General features: G+C 43.3%; 1 protein-coding gene across 1 annotated transcript in view; it reads left to right on the top strand.

Moving 5' to 3' along the window:
* Positions 1-18,664, top strand: part of LOC126210012 (dehydrogenase/reductase SDR family member 11-like) — a 54,707-nt gene that overhangs the window by 19,181 nt on the left and 16,862 nt on the right. The gene's annotated exons all lie outside the window — the stretch shown is intronic.

An 18,664-nucleotide genomic window follows, 5' to 3' on the forward strand; every position in this document is an offset into this window, starting at 1 on the left:
TCAGAGCGTTACGTCACAACGCTGCGAACTCTGAAACGACGTCTAACAAGGATCCGAAAGGAAAAGGGGAATGTTTTCCGGCAGAATGACAATGCCAAACCAGACACTTCACGTGTCACCACAGCAGAACTTCAGAGACTGAATCTCACCACCGTACGGCATCCTCCGTAAAGTCCAGATTTAGCACCGTCTAACTTCCATATGTTCTCGATAAAGAAAGGCGATCTGCGGGAACTTCATCATGCTTCTGACGAAGACGTTGAGAGAACTGTAAGAGTGTGGTTGCGGAAACAGAGTGTCGACTTCTTCCGTGACGGCTTCAGAAAACTTGTTCATCGTTGTCAGAAATGTATCCAATTGGCTGCTGATTATGTGGAAAAGTGAATGTTGGTAATTAAAGATCACATTCTAAGGATTATTTCTGCGTTTGATCTGCTAAAATATTCCCATCCAAACCCAATTAACGAAGGTGGAGGAATTACTTTTCATTCAATACTCTTATACAGTGTTCGAACATTATGAATTATCTTGAATAGAACGGTCTATTGACACACAGTCAACAGGGATTTAGAATACATCGTTCTTGTGAAACAAAACTAGCTCCTTACTCTCACGAAGTGTTGAGTGCTATTGACAAAGGATTTCAAAATGATTATACGTTTCAAGATTTCTAGAAGGGTTTTGACACTCTACCTCACAAGCGGCTTGTAGCGAAATTACGTAGTCATGGAATATTGTCTCAGTTACGCGACTGGATTCGGGATTTCCTGTCAGGGAGGTCACATTTCGTAGTAATTTCTGAAAAGTCATCGAGTAAAACAGAAGTGATTTTTGGCGTCCCCCAGTGTACTGTTATAAGCCCCCTGCTGTTCCTTATCCATACAAACGATTTAAGAGACAATTTGAGCAGCCGTCTTAGATTGTTTGCAGATGATTCTGCCGTTTATCGCCCAATAAAGTCATCAGAAGATGGTCCGAAAAATGGCAATTGACCGTAAATAAGGAAAATGATAAGGTCATACCTTAAGTTTCGGTTACTCGATAAATCAGTGAAATCTAAATACCATAAACTCTATTAAATATCTAGGAATTACGAACACATTAATTGGAATTAACACACAGAAGATGATGTGGGGAAGACGAATCAAAGACTGCGATTCACTGGCAGAACACATACAAGATGTAGCAGATCTACTAGAGAGACTGCCTAGACTACGCTTGTCCGTCCTATTTTGGACTACTGCTGCGTTGTGTGGGATCCTTACCAGATAGGATTAACGGAGTACTTCGAGAAGGTTCAAGGAAGAGCAGAACATTTTCTATTATCGCGAAATAGGAGAGAGAGAATCGCTGACGTGAAACAGAATTTGCAGTGTAAATCATGAAAAGAAAGGTGGTTTTCGTTGCGGCGGAATCTTCTCACGAAATTTCAGTCAGCAGTATTTTGTTGACGCCGTCCTACACATGGAGAAACGATCATCATAATAAAATTAGCGAAATAAGAGCTCGTACGGAATAATATGTTCGTCTTTTCCGTGCGCTGTTCGAGAATGGAATAATACAGGATTATTGTGAAGGTGGTTCGATGAACCCTTTGCCAGGCACCTAAGTGTGATTCGCAGAGTATTCTTGTAGATGTAGATATGGATGAATCATATGGCGCCGCTAGGTCTCGTGGGAAAACTCGTTGGCTTCGCTCCACAATCTGTTTACCCGCTCACGTGAATCATGTCCCCCACCGTGCTTTGGCGCAAGGAACTCGACCAACGAGTGTTACCCGCCTGGCAGTCAGTGCCGGCGCTCTGCACACTGAAATGCATTCAGTGAACCAAGAATGGTAAATCTGTGCAGGGTTCCCACGTATGCTAGAGAAGAAAGCGGAATTCTCGCTTTGTGGCAGTGGCTAGAGGAACTCTCTTCTATCTTGAATTTTTCGAGAGTCAAGATAGTTGGAGCGCTGGTCCCGTTTCGCGGCCTGCCGTGGAGAGGATGCGTGGACCTGTGGTGACCTTGGTGGCAACTGTTCTCGGCAGCTATCTCAGTCACTTTGCAGTCGGTCCTGATTTGTGCGTTGGGGCACATGTCCGCTGAGTTACAAGTTCCGCACTTCGCAGTCAGCGCTGTCCGTAATCTGAGCAGCTCGCAATTTATAGCATCTCCGGCGCAACTTCAGTTGTTAATTGCTTGTCTTATTTCGCGAGTCTTGCACTGTATTTCTTTACATTTACGAGCTGTGCAGATTAAAAAAGTTCATCGCACTTCCCAGCAGTCTTGCACTTAGATTTGATCAGCCCTCCAATGTGTTAGGGGTACCTTAAGGTACAAATAAGCATCTAGTGAGCCATCGTTTGCCGTTAATATTCAGAAAACTGATTATTCTCATGGTAGTTAATGCATAGTAAACATTTCCTTTGTTTCATGTAGAACTCTGTTAACCATAAACCGACACTGTTCACTGAATTCTTGCTTTCCAATGATAATCCCGATTGTCCTACAACGATCCTAACTATGCCAACAGCCAAAGAAACTGGTACACCAACCTTGTATCGAGTAGGGCCACCGCGAGCACGCAGAAGTACCGCAACACGACGTGGCATCGACCTGACTAATGTATGTAGTAGTGCTGGAGGGAACCGACACAATGAAACAGGCGGGGCAGTCCGTAAATCGGCAAGAGTACGACAGGGTGGAGCTCTCTTCTGAACAGCACGTTGCAAAGCATCCCAGATATGCTCAGTAATGTCCGTGTCTGGAGAGCCTGGTGGCCAGCGGAAGTGTTTAAACTCAGAAGAGTGTTCCTGGAGCCACTCTGTAAGAAATCCGACGTGTGGGGTATCGCATTGTCCTGCTGGAATTGCCCAAGTCCGTCGTAATGCAGCGGACATAAATAGATGCATGTGATCAGATGGGATGCTTACGTACGTGTCACATGTCAGAGTCGTATCTAGACGTATCAGGTGTCCCATCTCACTCCAACTGCAGACGCCCCACAACATTTTAGTGTCTGCACCAGTTTGAACAGTTCCGTGCTAACATACAGGGTCCATGGATTTGTAACGCCGGAAATGCATATCCTCCTATTTCCATCTATTGTACCATAATTTTTTCCTTATTTTGTTATCTGAAGATATAACATTTCTGTGTCTTTATATATTGTAATTGTTTTACTATATATATATATATATATATATATATATATATATATATATGCATTTATGTCGATGTATAATTGGTTTGTTTTGTAAATATTATTTGTATTTTACGCTGGGTCTTGCCTAGGGAAAACTATGCTATCGAACGAATACATCGATAGGTCGTGTGAAGAACGAAAGTGTTTAGGATCTTTGGTAGTGTTAACTCTGCCGCGTGGAGCGCGGGCAGCGAGAGGGGAGTCTGGTTGGAGTAGTGCGATTGAGCATGTGTGTTGTGTGACGCTCCCGCACGTTGCCGGGCTTTCGGGGTTTGGCAGCATGTAATTGCGATCGACTGGCTATGGTAGTTTCTAGCACGGTGTCGCGGACGGGAAGCATTAGCTGGCACACATCAAGAGCCCGTTTCGCCTGGTGACCGTGTCGAGAAGAAGGCGCGCCAGCATCCAGCTTCTGCAACAGCGACGGCCGACAATGAGTGACTGTCGCCACCTCCTCGATCGGCGACTTCAAACCTTCAATCAACCAACAAGGAAGACTAAAAGCACGTAAAGTTTCAGAACTGTATGGCAGACCTCAGCTTTTCAAACTGTTTAAATCACAAAATTACAGCAACTTAGCATGAACCTCTGTTGCTCATTGTCCCAATTGCATTGCCAAGCAGGGTCCCTTCCTTTTCCGAAATGAACCCGAGTGTCGTTGAAATTCAAACGCCAGCATTAAAATAATATAATTCAATTTCACTGCCTTAATTTCAAAGTTCAGTTGAATTATTCATAGCTGGCTACAATATTTAGATTACACGAGCACAAATTAAGAGTGCGAGTTTTGTTAGCATATTTTAGCTTACCTGTGACTGCAGCTCAGCTTGGTATGTACAAAACTTTACTATTGTTAATTGTTCAGAATCATTTAATTCAAGTTCGAAGTTAAATCTCTTATTTCTAAATTGCGTGGATTCAAGTAGCTTTTGAAATGATTGTTGAGGTAGCCCAAGACTGTATTTTACTGAATTTCAATATGCTTCAGAAACAAAGTTCACTATTAATTTCAGTCACTAAATTAACTTTCAATTTTCTGGTTTTATTAATTCTTTTGCTAAATTAAGTCAGAGTGTAGCGAAATTTATTACTTCTGACAAACTTTCAGTTTTCACACTACACGTGTCAACCTTCAGTTGCCACGCTTTTAGTGCTAATTATATGTGCAATAACCTTTCTTTATCAGTTATTATAGTAATTGTCCATAGGACTGGCGACCGTAATTTTCCCCAAATCTCAAATATCTAATTACCGCTAGTTAATTGTTAACGTAACGGCCGCACATTTATTTTCTTTATTAACTTTACCCCTTTTCAAAATTAATTTCCAACAGTTTCATTTGCATTTTTCCTTTCATTTAGATGTAACCCTTTCCTCCCTCTTTACCGACAAATTAACTTCGGTGACGATTGCTTTTCCCAAATTTCCATTAGGTACACGCGGTTTAAATTTTCACTGTCATTAAGGTCGATAAGTGAGGGGGAGGTTACAGATTCATGAGGTTGTCCCCATACCCGTACACGTCCATCCGCTCGATACACCTTGAAATGAGACTGGTGCTACCAGGCAACATGTTTCCACTCGTCAACAGTCCACTGTCGGTGTTGACGGGCACAGGCGAGGCGTAAGGCTTTGTGTGCCTTGCAGTCATGAAGGGTACAAAAGTGGGCCTTAGGCTCTCAAAGGCCGTGTCGATGATGGTCCGTTGAATGGTTCGCACGCTGATACTTGTCGAGGGGCCAGAATTTAAATCTGCAGCAATCTGTGGAAGGGTTGCTCTTTTGTCACGTTGAACGATTCTCTTGAGTCGTCGTTAGTCCCGTCCTTGCACGTTTTCCAGCCACAGCGATGTCGGAGATCTTATATTTTATCGGATTCCTGATATTCACGATACACTCGTGAAATGGTCTTACGGGAAAGTCCCCACATCATCGTTACCTCTGGGTCCCATCGCTCGTGCGCCGACTAGAACACCACGTTCAAACTCTCTTAAATCTCGATAACGTGCTTTTGTAGCAGCATTAACTGATCTAACAACTGCGCCAGACACTTGTCTTAGATAGGCGCTGCCGACCGCAGCGCCGTCTTCTGCCTGTTTACATATGTCTGTATTTGAACACGCATACCTATACCAGTTTCTTTTTCCCCTCAGCGTTGCTTGCATATCTGTTAGCTGACCGTGCAAGTGTTTCCGTTGCAATAAAGATTTTTGTTAATTTGTTTAAATTAATGTAAAACGAGCATTGCGCCCCTTCAGCTACCCAGCCCCGTCGGGTCTTTGATATAAGGTCTCAGTTGGATGCCAGCAGTTAGTGCAAGTGTTAAATTTCAGTATGTGGTCTCATAAACTCGATTCTGATAGAGCTAACGAGGAGGAGTTGCTCTCGTGAACTTTCCACGGCTTTCATTTGTGTGGGTTGTGGAGTTCCGCTACAGCCGTCGCAGCGGCGGGGCGCTGTATGGATCTAGTCGTGTCGTGGCGGTGAAAATTGTAGGGTCACTTACGCGGGCGATGCTACTGGAAGTATGCTGAATTTGGAGAGCAGGAATCATTGGCTGTGATGTCCAGTAGGGCTTGGTTGTTGACGTTATCGTGTTCCTGGCTCGCTTGTGTACATCGATGATTTTCCCCTTAATGGATGATAACTCGAGTGCGCGTGGTGCTCTTCTCGTGAAGACGGTCCGTCAGCACGCTAGCAGCACCGGAATGGAGTGGCCTGCCTGAGCCCACTCCAACATCAGTGGGATCGATTGAAACGAACTGCTTTTGGAAATCTACGGCGACCACGTACTCTTCACGACTTACGGTGAATCGCCGTTGAAGTGTAGAACAATTTGGACCAGTCCTGGTTTCATGATCTTATTACCACGACGGATTCAAGCCTACATGCGAGCAAGGAGACATTCTAGCATGTACGACGTCACTCAGAAGTGATGCGAAAACCCTGCTATGGGAAACAATTTAAAAAAATAATAACTGGTGAGCCGGAAGCGTTGCAAATGAATACACACGAGTGGCTCAGTTCCGCTTTTATTTCCTGTAGCATGCATTTCGAAATAAAGGAGTGACGCAAAGCTTTAATTGACGTGTGTTTATACAAGGGAAGATAAAAAAGTTTCCATTTGAGAACGTTACTGCAGCGTATATGCAACACAGCGCGATTCAGTTGCGGGTATACAAGCACCGACATGTAGACAAGTGTTTAGGAGTGGCCTTCGAATGGCCCATTTTTGATGGCCCATTGTGTACCATATGTACTAAAGGATGTGAAGCGTCTGTTTATTAGATCATCATGTAGAAATGTGAAGTAAATCGGTCAAAACCTTTTCTAAAATTGTGGGAGCAACATTTTATATACATACGGGCTACTCAAAAAGTCTCTCCGCAGTGCCGTGTGATTGTTAGAGCGCGTGCCGTATGATTGTTCGCCTGCCTGGGTTACTTCCCTTCAAGTGGACTCTCCCAACATTCCTCTGTTTCGTTTATCTCAGCCAGCGTCAGTAGTGTCGCTGGTGTGTGTCGTTACGTGGTGACGTGAACGTTTAAGTTCAGTTCCTTTGTTCGTTTGTTTCGCTTTTGTCACTGTTAAAATGCTAACCATTGAAGAACGTGTGTTTTTATTCGAACAAGTATTCAAAGCTGGCGGTAAATACACAGTTTCACTTCGTCAAACATTTAATTCAGTTTTCCCGGACACAACTCTCCCAAATCGCGATACTGTCTGAGATTTGATTAAAAATTTCGAAGTATGGGTTCAGTGACAGATGCACCCAGAAGTGGTCGTCCTAGCGTTTTGTCTGAGGATAAACTACTCGATATTTTCGATGAAATGTCTATGAGTCCGAACAAGTCAGCAAGAAAACTCGCCCAGGAAATCGATGTTAGTGTTCCTTACACAGCTGTAAGGAAAAAATTAGAACTTTTCCCATACAAAGTGACAGTCGTGCAAGAATAAAAAAAAAAAAAAAAATGGTTCAAATGGCTCTGAGCACTATGCGACTTAACTTCTGAGGTCATCAGTCGCCTAGAACTTAGAACTACTTAAACCTAACCTAAGGACATCACACACATCCATGCCCGAGGCAGGATTCGAACCTGCGACCGTAGCGGACGCTCGGTTCCAGACTGCAGCGCCTAGAACCGCACGGCCATCCCGGCCGGCCGTGCAAGAACAGAAAAATACTGATCATGGCAACAGACTGCATTATCGCCAATGGTTCAAAAATTTCGGTAACCTCAGCTTTTTCGGAAATAAGGCAGTTATTTTCTGAAAAAAGCTGGAGAAATATTGAGCCGAATGTTAATAAGATTTCATAGTGGTGTAAACATTGGTAACTTGCTTTAAATGTTCAGGAATGTAAATATTGTGCACTGCAGAAAACGTAATATCCTATGACTACAATATCAGTGAGTCACAGTTGGAATCGGGCAACTCATTCAAATAGCTGGATGTGATAGTTGGTAGGGCTATGGAACAGAGTGATAACACAGGTGCGGTTGTGGGTGAGGCGGGTGGCAGACTTCGGTTTCTTGGTAGAATATGGGGAAAATGTGGCCACTCTACAGAGGTCTCTGCTTGCAAATCATACGCGCGACTCACCATGCATTCCACTTGCGGGGTTCCGACTCTGCGTGTTCCAAATCATTGTCATTGCTCATCTTCCGAGTGACCATCCATTGTGCTCAAGCAACACACGTACATTTGTGGACTTCACATACCTCGGTCAGTTTTTAATTCACTTCAACAGATAACCAGTTTTAGCATTACATCCATCATCAGATCCGTAAGAATAACATGAAAATAAAGATACAGCAGAATTACTGGAATGTAAACATGAATTTATTACACATAAAAGGGAAAGCAAGTCAGTTTATTACCCAGAGGACGCGCAGCCATAAACTGATTTCTTCAAGACCATACATGAGTCTTAAATCATCAGTAAAAGTTTAAATCTTACAGCTAGTGTGCTGATGGAAGAGGCTTCAACGTATATTTGATAAATAAATGTCTCCTTAGAATAATTACATACCACAAAGTGAGATTTATAGATCTGCGAAACAGAAATGCCTTACTAGGTAAAGCGATATAAAAGGAAGTGAAATGGTTAACTTCTGAATGTAAGGAAGCGTGAATTAATCACATACGAAAACGAATTGAAATCATCTTCCTTTTGATGTCGTAGCTGTTCTTACTACATTGCTTACTGAGAAAAATTAGAGAAGCATTTCGCCATTTGCAATAAACCGGTTGCTTATTTTTTATACCGAAAGATGTCTGTACTGTTCTCAATAGTTTTTTTTTCTTCTTTTCTTCCTGAAAATTATTATGCCATCATACCGTCCTCTAGAGGCTGTACGAATTTTCTTTTAAGTCTATTTCTGTATACAAAGGAGTGATATTTTACATCGGTTTAGATATACAGGTAAAGACAAATGTTACGTGTGGCATGAAATTTTCGCCATTTGTGCTGTGCTTAAAATTAGGCCTACAAATACCAGTTTAGAAATATACAGTTGCTCCCATGTCTGACATAATGCTACGAGGCGTCATGTCTCAAGAGTGTCCTGTCAAATGATCCCTTCTTTTCGTGAAGTCGTACCATAAATTTCTTTTTTCCCACTTCGATTCCTCGTTGGTTGTTACACTGACAGAAAAAAATGGCATCACCAGTAATGAGGTGTGCGACATAAATGAAAGCTGGCTGGTGTGTTTCTACATCGGAAAGATGATGTCCTTTCAAAGTTCACCGCAGTCGCGTGTGAGTTGCGCTAGTAGCGTCTCTGTGAGGACGCGAATCAGGTTTGCTTTAAATGCACGCAGTAACAGTCGTGAGGGTTGGTTACCTTAGAGACTGGACGTGGTGAGCTGATGTTAGTCAAGAACGTCTTTATGGCGAAAAAGCACTTGCCTGAACGAGGCCGCATAATAGGGCTACGACAAGTTGGATGTTGCTCCTTTGATATTGAAGGAACAGTTGGCACGAATGTAGCCACTGTACATCTCGGCCAGCAGCGGTGGCCACGAGAGTGTTCGCTTGCAGGAACACCGGCCTCAGGACGACTAGCAGACTACCGAGAGGGAAGGTCACGTGTTCGGTGTGTGGCTCTGGTGCACCGTCGTACATCTGCAACAGCAGTTGCCACCACAGCGACATAACGAACTGTTACAAATCCGTTACTACGAGGACAGCTCCGGGCCATTCGCCCTGTATCGGGCACTCCACTGACCCCAAACGACCGCCATTCGACTTCAGAGGTGCCGAGCTAGAGCTCATTGGGGAACAGGATGCAGGTCTGCTGGTGTTTCTAATGAAAGTCGATTTTGCCTCGGTGTCAGTCATTCCCGTAAGTAGCAAGCCAGTCGAGCGCCTACATCCAACCTGTACCTACACCTGTAATTATGATCCGGGTTGCAACTTCCTGTGACAGGAAGGAGCGTTCTCGTGGTTATCCTACGCACCCTGATTGCAAATTTGTACGTCACTCTGGTGATTCGACGTGTTGAGCTTCCATTCATGAACAGCACTCTAAGGGGTGTTTTCCAAGAGGATAACGCTCGCCCGCATACCACTGTCGCAACTCGACGTGCCCTACGGAGTGTCGACAAGCTGCCCTGGCCTGCTCGATCACCAGATCCTGCTAAAGTAACAGGTTATGAATTTCTTGAAAAAAGTGTCTTTGTTGCGTTGTGTTAGATTATTACAAATTCCTATTTCTCATAAATGCTTTCCATGTTATTGCCAATCTGCATTTATTATCCACTTCAGTTTCTTTCCCCAAATAGCAAAACTCATCTATGATGTCTCATTTCCTAATGTGATTCTCTCTGAATCACCTTATTTAATCTGGATGCCCTCTGTTATTATTGAATTACTTTTGTTCATCATCTTATAAACTCTTTTCAATGTGATATCCATTCCATTCAAGTGCTTAACATTAAAGTATTTTTTATTGTTGTTGTTGTTGTTGTGGTCTTCAGTCCTGAGACTGGATTGATACAGCTCTCCATGCTAATCTTTCCTGTGCAAGCTCCTTCATCTCCCAGTACCTACTGCAACTTACATCCTTCTGAATCTGCTTAGTGTATTCATCTCTTGGTCTCCCTCTACCATTTTTACCCTCCACGCTGCCCTCCAATGCTAAATTTCTGATCCCTTGATGCCTCAGGACATGTCCTACCAACCGATCCCTTCTTCTGGTCAAGTTGTGCCACAAACTCCTCTTCTCCCCAATCCTATTCAATACCTCCTCATTAGTTACGTGATCTACCCACCTAATCTTCAACATTCTTCTGTAGCACCACATCTCGAAAGCTTTTATTCTCTTCATGTCCAAACTAGCTATCGTCCACGTTTCACTTCCATACAAGGCTACACTACATACAAATACTTTCAGAAACGACTTCCTGACACTTACATCTACACTCGATGTTAAAAAATTTCTCTTCTTCAGAAACGCTTCCCTTGCCATTGCCAGTCTATATTTTCTATCCTCTTTACTTCGACCATCATCAGTTATTTTGCTCCCCAAATAGCAAAACTCCTTTACTACTTTAAGTGTCTCATTTCCTAATCTAATTCGCTCAGCATCACCCGACTTAATTCGACTACATTCCATTATCCTCGTTTTGCTTTTATTCATGTTCATCTTATATCCTCCTTTCAAGACACTGTCCATTCCGTTCAACTGCTCTTCCAAGTCCTTTTCTGTCTCTCACAGAATTACAATGTCATCAGCGAACCTCAAAGTTTTTATTTCTTCTCCCTGTATTTTAATACCTACTCCAAATTTTTCTTTTGTTTCCTTTACTGCTTGCTCAATATACAGATTGAATAACATCGGGGAGAGGCTACAACCCTGTCTCACTCCCTTCCCAACCACTGCTTCCCTTTCAAGCCCCTCGACTCTTATAACTGCCATCTGGTTTCTGTACAAATTGTAAATAGCCTTTCGCTCCCTGTATTTTACCACTGCCACCTTTAGAATTTGAAAGAGAGTATTCCAGTCAACACTGTCAAAAGCTTTCTCTAAGTCTACAAATGCTAGAAATGTAGGTTTGCCTTTCCTTAATCTTTTTTCTAAGATAAGTCGTATGGTCAGTATTGCCTCACGTGTTCCAACATTTCTACGAAATCCAAACTGATCTTCCCCGAGGCCGGCTTCTACCAGTTTCTCCATTCGTCTCTAAATAACTCGCGTTAATATTTTGCAGCTGTGACTTATTTCCTGATAGTTCGGTAATTTTCACATATGTCAACACCTGCTTCCTTTGGGATTGGAAGTATTATTTTCTTCTTGAAGTCTGAGGGTACTTCGCCTGTCTCATACATCTTCCTCACCAGATGGTAGAGTTTTGTCAGGACTGGCTCTCCCAAGGCCGTCAGAAGTTCTAATGGTATGTTGTCTACTCCCGGGGCCTTGTTTCGACTCAGGTCTTTCAGTGCTCTTTCAAACTCTTCACGCAGTATTGTATCTCCCATTTCATCTTCATCTACATCCTCTTCCATTTCCATAATATTGTCCTCAAGTACATCCCTCTTGTATAGACCCTCTATATACTCCTTCCACCTTTCTGCTTTCCCTTCTTTGCTTAGAACTGGTTTTCCATCTGAGCTCTTGATATTCATACAAGTGGCTCTCTTTTCTCCAAAGGTCTCTTTAATTTTCCTGTAGGCAGTATCTATCTAACCCCTAGTGAGATAATCCTCTACATCCTTACATTTGTCCTGTAGCCATCCCTGCTTAGCCATTTCGCACTTCCTGTCGATCTCATTTTTGAGGTTTGTATTCCGCTTTGCCTCCTTCATTTGCTGCATTTTTATATATTCTCCTTTCATCAATTAAATTCAATATTTCTTCTGTTACTCAAGGATTTCTACTAGCCCTCGTCTTCTTACCTACTTGATCCTCTGCTGCCTTTACTACTTCATCCCTCAGAGCAGCACCTTCGTCTTCTACTGTATTTCTTTCCCCAGTTCCTGTCAATTGTTCCCTTATGCTGTCCCTGAAACTCTGTAGAACCTCTGGTTTAGTCATTTTATCCCGGTCCCATCTCCTTAAATCCTCACCTTTTTGCAATTTCTTCAGTTTTAATCTACAGTTCATAACCGATAGATTGTGGTCAGAGTCCACATCTGCCCCTGGAAATGTCCTACAATTTAAAACCTGGTTCCTAAATCTCTGTCTTACCATTATAAAATCTGATACCTTCTAGTATCTCCAGGATTCTTTCATGTATACAACCTTCTTTTATGATTCTTGAACCAAGTGTTAGCTATGATTAAGTTACGCTGTATGCAAAATTCTACCAGACGGCTTCCTCTTTCATTTCTTAGCCCCAATCCATATTCACCTACTATGGTTCCTTCTCTCGCTTTTCCTACTGTCGAATTCCAGGCACCCATGACTATTAAATTTTCGTCTCCTTTCACTACCTGAATAATTTCTTTTATCTCATCATACATTTCTTCAATTTCTTCGTCATCTGCAGAGCTAGTTGGCATATAAACTTGTACTACTGTAGTAGGTATGGGCTTCGTGTCTATCTTGGCCACTATAATACGTTAATTATACTGGTTGTAGTAGCCTACCCGCACTCCTATTTTTTTATTCATTATTAAACCTACTCCTGCATTACCCCTATTTGATTTTGTATTTATAACCCTGTATTCACCTGGCCAAATGTCTTGTTCCTGCTGCCACCGAACTTCACTAATTCCCACTATATCTAACTTTAACCTATCCATTTCCCTTTTTAAATTTTCTAACCTACCTGCCCGATTAAGGGATCTGACATTCCACACTCCGATCCGTAGAATGCCAGTTTTCTCTCTCCTGATAACGACGTCCTCAGGAGTAGTCCCCGCCTGGAGATCCAAATGGGGGACTATTTTACCTCCGGAATATTTTACCCAAGAGGACGCCATCATCATTTAACCATACAGTAAAGCTGCATGCACTCGGGAAAAATTACGGCTGTAGTTTCCCCTTGTTTTCAGCCGTTCGCAGTACCACAACACTAAGGCCGTTTTGGTTAGTGCTGCAAGGCCAGACCAGTCAATCATCCAGACTGTTGCCCCTGCAACTACTGAAAAGGCTGCTGCCCCTCTTCAGGAACCGCACGTTTGTCTGGCCTCTCAACAGATACCCCTCCGTTGTGGTTGCACCTACGGTGCGGCTATCTGCGTCGCTGTGGCACGCAAGCCCTTCCACCAACGGCAAGGTCCATGGTTCATGGGGGGTGGGGGATTTTTTTTAATTATAAATTGAAAAATACGAAATTTGTTTTAGTTTCGTTTGGTGGAAGTATACGAAAAGCATTAGTAAATTATTTAAGTAAAATTTACTTATATTATAAAACAGAATTTTAATGTATTTATTTGTGGTCATTTATGCTAAAGCTGTTATCGAATGGTTACAACTTTAACGAAATTTTAAATTTAATAAGTGGACATTTTAGGGGATAAATTTAATTATGAAGAATTAACATTGACTACTATGTCTTAAGTCAGTGACTTAGTCAGAGAGTAGAGTCAAATGTAATAAACAATTAATTCGTTAGAATCAAGTCTTACTGAACAAGCAGAATTAGATGATAGTAAATGATTAAATTCATTGGAATCAAGTATTAATGAACAAGTAGAATCAAATGTTAATAAACGATTAAATTCATTAGAATCAAGTTAAAAAAATAGAACCAAAAATAGCAAATGTGATTTAACAGTTTCAAGAGGAATGAGGTTAGGTTTTTAAATAGGCTCTATTCCATACTGGGCGCCTGCTAAAGCAACGAGTTATGAATTTGTTGAAATGAGACAGCCTTTGTTGCGTTGTGTTAGATTTTTACAAATGCTTCTTTTTTATAAATACTTTTCCTGTTATTGACAATCTGCATTTGATATCCTCTCTACTTCGATTTTTTAGGCCAAATAGCAAAACTCATCTATGGGGTCTCATTTCCTAATTCTATTCTCTCTGAATCACCCCATTTAATTTCGATGTCTTCCATTACTATTGTATTACTTTTATTGATCATCTTATAACCTCTTTTCAAGATGTTATCCATTCCATTCAAGTGCTCTTCCAAATCCTTCAGTCTCTTTTTCACAATTAGATTCTTGTCAGCAGACAAAGCTTTTATTTCTTATCCCTGAGCTTCCTCCCTTTCCAAATTTCTCCATGGTTTTCTTTACATCATCTTCAAAGTATAGATTAAGTAACACTGTGGAAGGCTACAATCCTGTCTCACTCGCTTCTCAGCTACTGCTTCCCTTTCATCTCCTTTGACTCTTGTAAAGTCAGGTTTCCCTAAAAGTTATAAATAACATTTCACTCCCTGTATTTTATCCCTGCTGTCTTCAGAATTTCAAACAAAGTAGTCCAGTTAAGTTTTTCAAATGCTTTCTCTAAATATAAGAATGCTAGAAGGTACGTTAGCCCATCTGCACCCTAAGGTAATTTGGAGGGTGAGTATTGCCTCAGTTCCTACATTTCTCCAGAACCCAAACTGATATTCCCCAAAGCCATCGTCTACTAAGTTTTCATTCCTTCTGTAAATATTTTTTTATAATTGTAACTCAAAAGTAATAATAAGTAATAAAGTATTAACAGTAGTAAAGCAGTAGTAAAAAATACAGTGCAGAAAAAAATTGGTAGTGGTTTTCATTCATTCAAGATTTATTATTATGGAGTACATTTAATGATTACATTTACGGATCAGTAGCACAAGCAGTTCTTAGGTACTACGTATCGACACATGCTGAAACACCTATACTAATATGTGGTGTGGCCTCTGCGGGTGGCAATGCAGACACTGGCTCTGGGACCCAGCCGAACACACAGATGGCGAATACTGTCCTGGGATACGTTACGCCACGTTTGCACAACGTATTCACATACTTCAGTAGGAGTTGTTGGTTGATACATTGCACGTGTCACTACTTGTCCCTTCGTATCCCAAATGAGTTTGATTGGAGACGAGTCTGGAGATCGTGGTGGACAGGAAAATTGCTGAACGTCTTGCAGAGCACCCTGAGTTTCACACGCGGTGTGTGGGCTAACGTTATCCTTTTGGGGAAAACACATCAGCTTCCCACTGCAAGAGTAGCAAAAGAAAACATGTAACAGCATTGTGCACCTACCGAGTGCTGGTTAGTGTCCCCTCCATATACACTCCTGGAAATTGAAATAAGAACACCGTGAATTCATTGTCCCAGGAAGGGGAAACTTTATTGACACATTCCTGGGGTCAGATACATCACATGATCACACTGACAGAACCACAGGCACATAGACACAGGCAACAGAGCATGCACAATGTCGGCACTAGTACAGTGTATATCCACCTTTCGCAGCAATGCAGGCTGCTATTCTCCCATGGAGACGATCGTAGAGATGCTGGATGTAGTCCTGTGGAACGACTTACCATGCCATTTCCACCTGGCGCCTCAGTTGGACCAGCGTTCGTGCCGGACGTGCAGACCGCGTGAGACGACGCTTCATCCAGTCCCAAACATGCTCAATGGGGGACAGATCCGGAGATCTTGCTGGCCAGGGTAGTTGACTTACACCTTCTAGAGCACGTTGGGTGGCACGGGATACATGCGGATGTGCATTGTCCTGTTCGAACACCAAGTCCCCTTGCCGGTCTAGGAATGGTAGAACGATCGGTTCGATGACGGTTTGGATGTACCGTGCACTATTCAGTGTCCCCTCGACGATCACCAGTGGTGTACGGCCAGTGTAGGTGATCGCTCCCCGCACCATGATGCCGGGTGTTAGCCCTGTGTGCCTCGGTCGTATGCAGTCCTGATTGTGGCGCTCACCTGCACGGCGCCAAACACGCATACGACCATCATTGGCACCAAGGCAGAAGCGACTCTCATCGCTGAAGACGACACGTCTCCATTCGTCCCTCCATTCACGCCTGTCGCGACACCACTGGAGGCGGGCTGCACGATGTTGGGGCGTGAGCGGAAGACGGCCTAACGGTGTGCGGGACCGTAGCCCAGCTTCATGGAGACGGTTGCGAATGGTCCTCGCCGATACCCCAGGAGCAACAGTGTCCCTAATTTGCTGGGAAGTGGCGGTGCAGTCCCCTACGGCACTGCGTAGGATCCTACGGTCTTGGCGTGCATCCGTGCGTCGCTGCGGTCCGGTCCCAGGTCGACGGGCACGTGCACCTTCCGCCGACCACTGGCGACAACATCGATGTACTGCGGAGACCTCACGCCCCACGTGTTGAGCAATTCGGCGGTACGTCCACCCGGCCTCCCGCATGCCCACTATACGCCCTCGCTCAAAGTCCGTCAACTGCACATACGGTTCACGTCCACGCTGTCGCGGCATGCTACCAGTGTTAAAGACTGCGATGGAGCTCCGTATGCCACGGCAAACTGGCTGACACTGACGGCGGCGGTGCACAAATGCTGCGCAGCTAGCGCCATTCGACGGCCAAAACCGCGGTTCCTGGTGTGTCCGCTGTGCCGTGCGTGTGATCATTGCTTGTACAGCCCTCTCGCAGTGTCCGGAGCAAGTATGGTGGGTCTGACACACCGGTGTCAATGTGTTCTTTTTTCCATTTCCAGGAGTGTATATCAAAGGTGAACAAGATTATCGCACCCCAGTTCACAGGGCCTGGGGTGTGGCCACTGTGTCTCGGATGAATGCAGAGGCAGTGCTCACCAGGTCTGCAAAGGATCGTCACTTGCATGCAAGTAGAGTCCGCTTTCATCGCTGATGACTACAGTGCGCCATTTCATCTTCCGAGTGATTTTCTAACGGCCCTAGTCGAGCTGTGCACGCCAGTGCTGTGTCGTGAGTGGAAGACAGGCTAAAGGTGTGCATGCCTGTATTCCCACTGCTAATAACTGGTTTGCAACATTTAGTGTTGGCACGTCTGTTCTCACAGGTCCTCTAATCTTTGCTGTGGTAGCCTTGCAATATATCACTACTGCCCTTACCAAACGACGATCCTCTCGGGTGTTTGTGCTGTGTAGAGGTCCAAAACCTTGTCTACGGGTGTGGCAATGTTCACGTGCTCACTGTTGCCAGCATCACTGAACAACTGATTCAGCACATCCAACTCTTGTGGCTGTTCTCCAAATGAACCGTCCCGTCTAACAATACCACCACTTGCAAAGTAGGTTAGAAATCAGATTAAGAATGTTGCTCAAGCAGCATATGTTCGCTTTATCGGGCAACAACAAAGTTATTGACTGTGGACGGTATCGTCAGATTGGAAATAATGAAGTCACTGTAAAAAAGTCATTAATTTTGGCACATATTTTGAATGTATTCCCATGTAGCTTTCGTCGAATTTGTTATGCCTCATCTTGTTGATTCTAGGGTGATTTCATTTCGACTGCTAGAAGGTCCAGATCCGTATTTTAGCAATATTTGAAGACCTAACAAATGTGTTTTTCGGGAAATTATTAATGATCAAACAATCCGGGATCAGAACAATCGTATAGTAGAAATAATTTTTGACTTGGTGTTCACGATCCATATTTTAATTAAACTTCTTGTAAATTCACATATACTTCTTCTTAATTGTCTCATCATCAAGAAAACAGTTTTGTATCAGTCTTCATATATTTAATTTCCACTTTAACCGAACACAAGACCTGACTGTTCTTTTACAAAGCGAAATAACAACTTAACTTCTGCAAAGTGAAACAAAGACTGCTCTGTGCGCATTCGCGCCAAAACGGTTACAAGTAAGTCAGAGATTATGACAGTCTCACATAAATGAATACACACAAGAACCATATCACTGTAATATATCGATACATCGGAGTACCTATACATTAATAAAACCAAATGTCAATATTGTCACAAAAATATCTGTTACTTCGCAGAAAAGTAGTACGGAATTACTGGTATCGAGAACTGCGCTTGGAGTGCCGTAATGGTCACGTAAATAAAGAACCGTTACAAACGCCACAATTTGACGGCTTTAAAAGTCACTCAGTTGGTTCAATTGGGACTTAACTTCTGAGATCATCAGTCCCCTAGAACTACTTAAACATAACTAACCTAAGGACATAACACACATCCATGCCCGAGGCAGGATTCGAACCTGCGACCGTAGCGGTCGCGCGGTTCCAGACTGTAGCGCCTAGAACCGCTTGGCCACCCCGGCCGGCTCACTCAGTTGGCCATAGAAAACAAGAGTGCATCTCTGTGGCTTGTTGCCTGCTTGCTTCACAAGTTTGCACCACTGAACATTCTGGCTGTGAACATTTCCTGCTGAAGGGTAGACACAGATGGCGGTCTGGCACCTCTGCCACTATGATATGTGTAGGCGGACGATACTGAAAGCATTTTCTGTACACCTACTGTCCCCCAGCTGGCATATACCCTCATCGGATCAAAATAAATGTCGCCTTTCCGAGTGGGCAAATTTTTTTTTTCTGGCAGTGTAATTCTAAGTCAATATTATGAGGCCATTACAATAATACGAGTGTTGGGAG

The sequence above is a fragment of the Schistocerca nitens genome, chromosome 10 (assembly GCF_023898315.1).
Source record: "Schistocerca nitens isolate TAMUIC-IGC-003100 chromosome 10, iqSchNite1.1, whole genome shotgun sequence".
Lineage (NCBI taxonomy): Eukaryota > Metazoa > Arthropoda > Insecta > Orthoptera > Acrididae > Schistocerca > Schistocerca nitens.